At 43.1% G+C, this 9322-nt stretch overlaps 1 protein-coding gene across 1 annotated transcript in view; it reads left to right on the top strand.

The window, feature by feature from the left end:
• The first annotated feature begins 779 nt into the window (after positions 1-779).
• LOC119578850 overlaps positions 780-9322 on the top strand; it is a 63642-nt gene continuing 55099 nt past the window's right edge. The window contains exon 1 of the mRNA XM_037926500.1: positions 780-1052. The gene's annotated coding sequence lies outside the window, so the exon portion shown is untranslated. The remainder of the gene's footprint in view (positions 1053-9322) is intronic.

The raw sequence follows: 9322 nt of genomic DNA, 5'->3' as shown, positions 1-9322 counted from the left end.
CTATGTTCAGATTTTTTTTTTTTTTTTTTTTTTTTTTTTTTTTTTTTACAGGCATTGTAATTTGTGATATAATGTGTGAATGTAATGGCGTTATGAAGAAGCTCGTCGCGAACGCCCTTGCGTGAATACTGAGGTATTGATTAGCGTCACTTGAAGAAATTGATGTTAAAAATAGAAAGGATTCAACGAAAAAAATGTGTGTGTGTGTGTGTGTGTGTGTGTGTGTGTGTGTGTGTGTGTGTGTGTGTTGTGTGTGTGTGTGTGTGTGTGTGTGTGTGTGTGTGTGTGTGTGTGTGTGTGTGTTTTGGTGTGTGTGTGTTGTGGTGTGTGTGTGTGTGTGTGTTGTGTGTGTGTGTGTGTGTGTGGTGGTGTGTGTGTGTGTGTGGTGTGTGTGTGTGTGTGTGTGTGTGGTGTGTGTGTGTGTGTGTGTGTGTGTGTGTGTGTGTGTGTGGTGTGTGTGTGTGTGTGGTAATGTGGTGTGTGTGTGTGTGTGTGTGTGTGTGTGTGTTATGTATGTGCGTATTTGTGGGTGTATATATGGTTATGTATGTGCGTATTTGTGGGTGTATGCATGGTTATGTATGTGCGTATGTACGTGTGAATATCAGGTGAGTGTCTCAGAGTGTGTCACTGTGCCAATGGTCGGCAGGGATGATGTTTTGGGGGAGAGGGGAAAGAGGGGGAGGAGAGAAAACGAGAGAAGAACGTAAGCGAGACGAGGGGAGTGGGGGAAGGGAGGCGGGGTGGGGGGGACGGGACCTGAGCCTCGACCTGACCGACGTAAGATGGTACACCCGGCGACACCTGCTGCCCAGAGACTTACAGGTCGCAGCCGAGAAAACACAGTATCGCGGTTCGCAGTGTCCTCGGACATTTCCCCTCAGTGATTCGCAGTGAAAGTTTGCAGAGCTCTCTTGTCGTAGTGCGGGTTCAGACTGGCACAGCAGAGTTTTTGACGGTATCTCTGTCTTGTTTTTTCGCTCCACGTGAGCTTTGAAGATTTGAAACACACGGCTCTTCACTTGGACCAAGTAACTCCCAGCAACAAATAAGTAAGTACTGGGATAGCTTTATTTTATTCATTCTATTTTCTGCTTGCTTTTAGTGATTATAGAGACATATAGCGTTACATTTAAGAAAGTGTCAAAACTTACATTCAGTGACAGACAGTTTCATCATAGTGTTGCCGGTTCGAGTTTAAGCCCCAGGATTAAAGTGAGGTTGTTACTGGTCGAATTTGTCGTAAGAAACTTTTTGCGGGTTCATTATATAACATACACCATCGAATTGTAACGCATGGTGTAAGAGCGCCCAGCAGAGGAGCCGGCGTACTATCCGTTTTCTATATAAAAAGAAAAAGTAAAAAAACAGAAAATGGCGCGCAGCGAAGATTTGTAACGTACCCTATTAAAAAATATCTCTGTCCAATATATGAATCTCCACATTACTCTCCCTCCGACGCTCAGGAGGGGGGGGGGGTGAATCTGCCAGGATCTCCCTGAATCCTCAGGGAAGATTCGGGAAGGCGGAGGCGAACCAGCGACACAAACCGAGGTGGAGGGAGACGCGAGCGTCATTTTCTGTAATGTTTTAGATGTTTATTAGTAAAACTGATGATAGCATTGATAATGATGGTATTTATTGATGATAATGGTAAATGTGATGATCTTGATAATAGTGACAGTGACAATGAACTGGTAATGGTGATTATGATATAATTGTTGCTATTTTTATATTTTTACTGTTATGTTTATCTTATTCTTCTTGTTCTTGGTGCTGTTATTATTTTTATTATTATTTCTCATAACTGTTACTGATATTGTTATCATCATCAACATTATCAACATTGTTACTACTCTACTAATTTTTATTTTGTTATTATTATTGTTCCTATTATTATCACTATTGTTATCGTTATTGTCATCATTATTGTTATTATAATTGGAAGATTGTTATTGTTATCATCATGGTTACTATTATTGTTACTGTTATTATTATTATTATTATTATAAATTATTATTGTACTTTCTGAGGAAATGTTGAGTCGATGTAAGAACGGAGATTTATCAGGATTAACTTGGTAGAGAATCTGGATCGAATCTTATTTTACGAATAAAACACTTGCTGGATACATGCTTCCAGATCGATCTCGTGTGTTAATCCGTGTGTTTGTGTCTTGATTTTTGCCTGTGACTGGGATTTAAATCTATTGGTTGTCTCGTCATTTTTTCGTGTTTTTCTCCGAGAGTTTTTCTTGGCTTGCCGCGTCTGCGTTTTTTTCTTTCACTGAATCTTCGCGCATTTTTCATGTTTGTCTATGTAGTTTTATGTCCAGTGTTAGAATGATGGTGATGGGGATAATAATGATGATGATGATGATAATCATGATGACCATTATAAGCATTATGACAGTAAATGATAATCATGAAAATGAGGAAAAGTATAACAATAATAGTAATAATATTAGTGATAGCGATTACACTATGACTAATGATGGTAATGGCAATGATGTTACTGATAGAGTAATAATGAAAATAATTTGTTCTTTTGATCAAGAATATAGAACGTATTATGCAACTGCGTTTCTTTTCAAGGGTTGAATAATAGGATTGTAATGCTGATTAACTTTGACTTACATAGTTTATTTCAGACTATCAGTTCTGCTTACCGATTATTTGAGGTTTCCATAGTAACAAGGGAGCGACAACAACAGCAAGAAAAAAAAAAACGTAGAACACATTGAGGACACAAGGGTATTTTTGTTTCAATTCTCCCCCCCCCCCTTCGGAGACACGGGGAGAAGACAGCAGGAAGCAAGTGTTGGGGGCAGATACTTGCTACTAAATTTATCCCGGTTTGTGGACAAGTGTATATAAAACAGGGACCGCTTCGAGGCCATCAGCGGCCAGGTGGCGCGGGTCGGACGGTGTCACGTTGGCGCAAACTCGGCCGTTTTTGCACGTGAAGGGGGAGTGGGGGTGGGGAGGAGGAGGAGGAGGGGGTCGCTCGCTTGTTCGCTCGTTCGATGATGCTCTTTCGTTTCTGCGTCTGTCTGGGTTGTCTGTTTCTTTGTGTGGTTGGCTCTATTTCTGTCTGTCTACGTCTGTGTCTGTGTATTTATCTCACTATGTAAGCACTGTTCTTGTGTGTTGATTTCGGATGTGCGCTCTGTACATTTTTTTTCAGGGTTTTTGTCTTGCATATTAAAATGTATCTCTTTCTCCTTTAGTTTCGTTTGGTCTTTATTTTTTGGTTTCTCGCCTTTGCTTTGGGGAATCTTTTTCTGTTATGAATATAGTTGAATTGATATTTTAGTTGTCTTTTAGACTTCTCTGAACACAGATTATTTTTCTATACCCAGGCTGATATATTTTACGATTTACATATTTGGTATTGGGCATTTCTTTTATTATTATAATTGTTCTTCAAACCATCCCACGGCATTCAAGGTATCTTGCAACCCTCATCTTGGTCGGAACTTAGGGTTTATGTAATTTATATTATACAAATATTTAAATATATATATATTATATATAAATGATATGTTTATCAATAAAATATTGAGTATAATTTACCTGTTCTGACAAATATTACTGTTTATTGGAATACTGTCTAAATATCCAGAGTAATTAACTATTTGTAGTAATTTTATTTATACCGTAAATATTGAAGTTCAAGTGTGTAATTTTCTCGGTCAGAAGATGATTTGAATAACCAGAAAATGGTTTTCATCTGAATAATTTTTTCACGAAGAAATAGCACCGGTTTGAGGAAGTCCGATTTTCCGGCTACAAGAAGTATCCGTTACCAGAATTAGTGTGACCTTCATTTTTTTTCTTCTTACTAGGATTGGATTGATCCAGCTGGATAAAAAGATCGCTGTGCTTATCTTAGTTTTAGAAGGTGCTTTGCTGGAGCGAGATCAGGTGCTTTGCGCATGTGCGGTTGGGTTGTTTTGGCGGTAGTTCGGGATTTTTTGTTGTCATTTTTATAAGGGAAGGATTTGTCTGTTTGATGTTTTTTCCCTCTTTTTCTTCTTGACATTATTTGTTGGGTGTTTGTTTATATTATTTATATTATTTATACGCTACGTTTCGAATTATACGACGAAGAAGGTAAGAACTCCGTCTGATCACTTCGCGCACCCAGACTCGACAGGCTTCCGGCAGATTTCCGCTAAGACCCGGATGGTGAGTTACGTAGCCGGCAGGTAAACACGCCGGCTAATGAAGATCAGGACAGGTGCTGCAGATCTCTTCCGCAATTGTGAAAGCGAGAACTGGCGACTTGTTGCTGTGGTATGGCTCGGCGTGGAATCGGGATGGTTTTGAACGCTTTTGCTGGTGATTGTTCTTATTATAGATTATATATATATATATATATATATATATATATATATATATATATATATATATATATATGTGTGTGTGTGTGTGTGTGTGTGTGTGTGTGTGTGTGTGTGTGTGTGTGTGTGTGTGTGTGTGTGTGTGTGTGTGTGTGATATAGGATGCAACAGTATTATTGTTTTTTATTGTTGAGAGTCGTTCTTTGTCTGATAGTTATTATTGTTGTTGGTATTAATAATTATTCATATTTTCTTTTCATTATAAAGACAAAAAAAAAAAATGCAGAATTTGAATAGTTCCTTAAACTACCACTTGCTAATCTTTGTCTTTCTAAAATAATTTTGCTTGAAATTGGAAACGAAAATCATGATACCTTAACCATATTTATCTTTCTAAAAGCATTTATATTGTACGTTTCAATGAAAATAATGGTACCCTTTTCTATTTACCTTTTCTTGGATAAATCACAGCAGTAATGAAAGCAAGACAAAGGATCCATCCCCTTACTTGGAAGAGACGCAACATTCAACTGCCTCTTAATTGCACTGTTTTGAATCCTTGGCTATATCATCCCGAGCACTGCCGTAAACAAAGTAGTCGTCAGTGCTCTCCTTTCGTCGAATTAGGTAATGAGACTAAATTTAGTAGGCTTAGGCGGGCGGGGAAGGGTGGAGGGTGGGGAGGGTAGGGGCCAGGTGCATGTCCAGCAGGTGAGGGGATATTGACGGGTGAGGGAGGTCGGCCTCGCCAACTGCGAACTCAGGCGTGTGTGTGGGGTGGGCGTCGGGGGTTGTGTGTGTTCGTGTCTGCATGTACATAAGGAGAGGAAAAAAATGTTCAGATTCCTGTGCATTAGCGCCTGAAGTTTATTTCTCAGATTGTAGTTTCTAAGGTGTTTTTGTTCGGTTGCATATAGACATGCGTGCACAGGGGTGATGATGCCGCCGGGAAGCGTGCGGTCCACATACATGCTCAAACGCATGCACACACTTCAGTTTACATACACATACTCACATGACAAAGCACGGAACCTTATAACTGTGAAGATGTTATAGAAAGCTTTATCTGGCGCTTGATCCGAGATCATGAGTGCCACCCCTTTCAAATTCCCGTCTCCCTCCTCCCCCCTGTCCCCCCTCCTCCCCCCTGTCCCCCCTCCCCCCCCTTTCTCCCCCCTCCCCCTCCAGGTATTCTCACGTGGGAAATGCTTTATGTACCGAGTTGGCTTCGCCAGCTGGCGTAGATGGTGCAGGTGGTGAGAAAATACTGCGTTTCTTGATGGAAGGTTCAGTGCGTAGGAAGAAAGCTCAGAGAATATGCGATAAGGGTGATTTGGGAATACAATGTTGAACGTTTATTGGCCTCTCTGGTCCGCCAAGCCGAAACACGTGACCCGAAGCATAGTCACGAATCCCCACCTTGATTTAACATAGGATGTAGTTTTACGAAGTGATGATTGCGGAAATTGTGTCATGATGGATTAGAATAATATAACACAGTGTGAAATGAGATAAACGATGATTGGAAGAATGTAACACAGTGTAAAAGAAGATAAACTGCGATTGGAAGGATGAAATGGGTTGACAACCATGAAGTTAGTCGACCTTTAACGGCGCTGCGCAGTGACGAAAACGAACTCCAAGAATTTACGTTGGTCGCTGCGTAAAGACGAAGAAATGAGCTTACGGGATAAAAAAAAAAAAAAAAAAAAAAAAACATTAAAAAAGACTGAACAGCACTACTGGCACGAAAGGAGATTTGATAAGCGGATATTTCTAGGATTTAACTTTTCCACGTTTTACATTTTTTTCCAAGCCGCGTTTCTTTATCAGAAGCTTAAAAAAAAGGAAAGCCATTGACCTGCCCACGTGGGCGTCTGGCCTGCCAAGGCGTTGCGTAATAGCAGGCTTTGAGAAAATAAATGAGATGTTCTTGATGTTCTTTGTACCTGCAGCCCACGCGATCCAGCAACCAGGCGGGTGAATCGCTGTTCGCCCGGGTGCAAATTGGTGCAAATACGCAGCCACGCCATGCTAGGTTGTGCTCGCCGCTATTTTAGGAGGGAAGGTCATTTATTTAGTTTATGATGTGCGGATGAGGGAGGAGGAGGAAGGGAGGGAGAGATGGAGGAGAATAGGGGAAGTGAGAGAGGGAAAGAAAGCAGGGAGAAAGGCAGAGGAAAGGAGTAGAAGAGAGAAGAAAAAGGGAAGGAGAGGTGGGGAGACGCATGAAGAAAGACGGATGAAGACGAAGATGAAGGGGAGAGAGAGAGAGAGAGAGAGAGAGAGAGAGAGAGAGAGAGAGAGAGAGAGAGAGAGAGAGAGAATGAGAGAGAGAGAGAGAGATGAGAGAGAGAGAGAGAATGAGAGAGAGAGAGAGATGAAGAGAGAGAGAGATGAAAAGGGAGAGAGAATGAGAGAGAGGAGAGAGATGAGAGAGAGAGAGAGAATGAGAGAGAGAGAGAGAGAGAGAGAGAGAGAGAGAGAGAGAGGGAGGGAGAAAAGAGAGAGGGGGGAGAAAAGAGAGAGAGAGGGGGAGAAAAGAGAGAGAAAAGAGAGAGAGAGAGAGGGAGAAGAGAGAGAGAGAGAGGGAGAAAGAGAGAGAGAGGGAGAAAAGAGAGAAAGAGGGGAGAAAAAGAGAGAGAGGGAGAAAAGAGAGAGAGAGGGAGAAAGAGAGAGAGAGAGGGAGAAAAGAGAGAGAGAGAGAGACAGAGAGAGAGAGAGACAGAGAGAGAGAGAGAGAGAGAGAGAGAGAGAGAGAGACAGACAGGGAGAGAGAGAGAGAGAGAGACAGAGAGAGAGAGAGAGAGAGAGAGAGAGAGAGAGAGAGAGAGAGAGAGAGAGAGAGAGAGAGAGAGAGAGAGAGAGAGAGAGAGAGAGAGAGCGAGAGAGAGCGCACATGGCCAAGGACAAGGACAAGGACAGAGACAGCCACGCAAACAGTGACAGACACGTACGCCCACACGGAGACACAGCCCAGGGACCTCCCCAGCGACGAAAAGGAGAAAGAAATCACGCACAGAAGGCAAGGGAGCAAAAATAACAATCCATTTTCTCCATTCTCGTGTGACATTATATATGCACGTGCTGACCGTAGTGTTACCGAGCGATGTCAGCCCTTCTGCGCTGACATCTCGCTCGCTGATGCTAAACGGCTCGCGGACGGCCGGCGCAGGTGGGCAGCCGGGCTCGGGAGTGACGTGGGATCATACCCGTGCTATTTATACGTTTAATGTCCGCGCTTTGCTGGCAACAACAACCAAGGCTCTCGCGATATTTTTCTTTGGCATTCATTTCTCCGTCTTTTTTCTCTTCTTCTTCTCTCTAATGTTTATAGTTTCTTGATTTTGAATTTCTGTTTATTTACGTATTCTTTCTTTTATTTTTTATTTTTTATATTCATTGTGTTTGCCTTGTTTGCGAAACTCGTTTCAAAGATTCTGTTCGATAAAGTCATTGGGTTCGTCTAATATAGGATTTTTTTTGTATACTAATGTGGATATCCAATTCCCGACGTCGCCGCCCTCGTGCTCTTTTCGGCTTGTTTTTTTCGGGCGTATTTTTTGAGTTTTTACCTTTCGGGTGGCGCTTAAATGTAGGTAGACAGGTGCGCTGGTTTATCAGCTTGTAAGGCAGGGAGCGCGCCCAGGGAACGCTTTTCGACGAGCGGCGGCGATGCGTGGGTAAAGGTGGGTTCTCATATTTAATTTAAAATAATTTCTATGAAGATGGAGTGTCTCAGCTTTTTTTTGTGACCTTGATTAGCTGCCACATGTAGACGGTATTTATAGGTTGCTTTATATTAGGTTTAATGTGTCATGCGTATTTGTTTCCATATCTGTTTTGGGATTCTCTCTCTCTCTCTCTCTCTCTCTCTCTCTCTCTCTCTCTCTCTCTCTCTCTCTCTCTCTCTCTCTCTCTCTCTCTCTCTCTCTCTCTCTCTCTCTCTCTTTCTCTCTCTCTCTTTCTCTCTCTCTCTTTCTCTCACACCTTCACCTTCCTACTCTCTCTTACCCCCTCACCCTTTTTTTTACTCTTATATCTCACCCTCTCTCCCTGTAACCCTTTCCCTTCCAATCTCAATCCAGACGTGTAGAACAACGTGAAAGTAAAGCGATGAAGTAACGCTAGTGAGAATAAAAAGAGTTAAACGGCCGTGGAGTTGGTCGACCTTCAACGGCGCTGCGCAGGGACGGAAACGGACTCTAAGGCCGTCGCTGCCCAAAGACAAAGGAGTAGGGTGACGAAGCTGGCGAAATAAAAAAGCAAATAAAAGAACTATTCGTGCGGGAGGAATTTCAATGCGTGGGATTTCTAGGAATTGTAGTTTTACATGTCTTGTATTTTTTCCTCCTCCATTTTTCTGTATTAGAAGATAAAAAAGGAAAGATATGGATCCGCCTATCCCCGCATCTTTTCACACATCCTCACCCCCCTCACCCCACTCCTCCTACCTTCGTTCACCCTCACACTGACCTGGATCTCCCCCTCCCCCCCATTCCCCCTTTCCCCTTCTCCACCTCCCCCCATTCCCGTCCCTTCCCCTTCTCCCTCTCTCCTTCCTCTTTCCCGTTTCTTCCCCCTTTCCCTCTCCTCTTCCTCTATCCCTCTCCCTCTCTCTCCCTCTTCCTCTCCTCCCTTTCCCTTCTCCTTTTTCCCCTTCCTTCTCCCTCTCTCTTCCTTTCCCCTTCCCTCTCCTTCTCCTCCTCCCCCTCCCCCCTCCCCCTCTCTCTCCCCCTCCCCCTCACCTCCAGTCTCTCCAAGTAGTCGCAAAGAAAACGTGCCTCCGCATTTGACTAATCTCCGGCCGGCGACCTTATGGATAGCGAAATTCCGAGGACTGAAGGGCAATGCAGAGGCGGCAGCGGCAGGGAGGCTGTGGGTGTTGACAGGTGTCAGGAGGGAGGGAAGCAGACGCGTTGGTGCCAGGAGTTTTGAGGGTTGGTGCCATGGGCGGTGGTAGGGGTTTGCTGCCTG

The sequence above is a fragment of the Penaeus monodon genome, chromosome 11 (assembly GCF_015228065.2).
Source record: "Penaeus monodon isolate SGIC_2016 chromosome 11, NSTDA_Pmon_1, whole genome shotgun sequence".
Classification (NCBI taxonomy): Eukaryota; Metazoa; Arthropoda; class Malacostraca; order Decapoda; family Penaeidae; genus Penaeus; species Penaeus monodon.
Note: the sequence above shows the minus strand (reverse complement) of the source record. Positions and strands in the feature narration are given on the sequence as shown.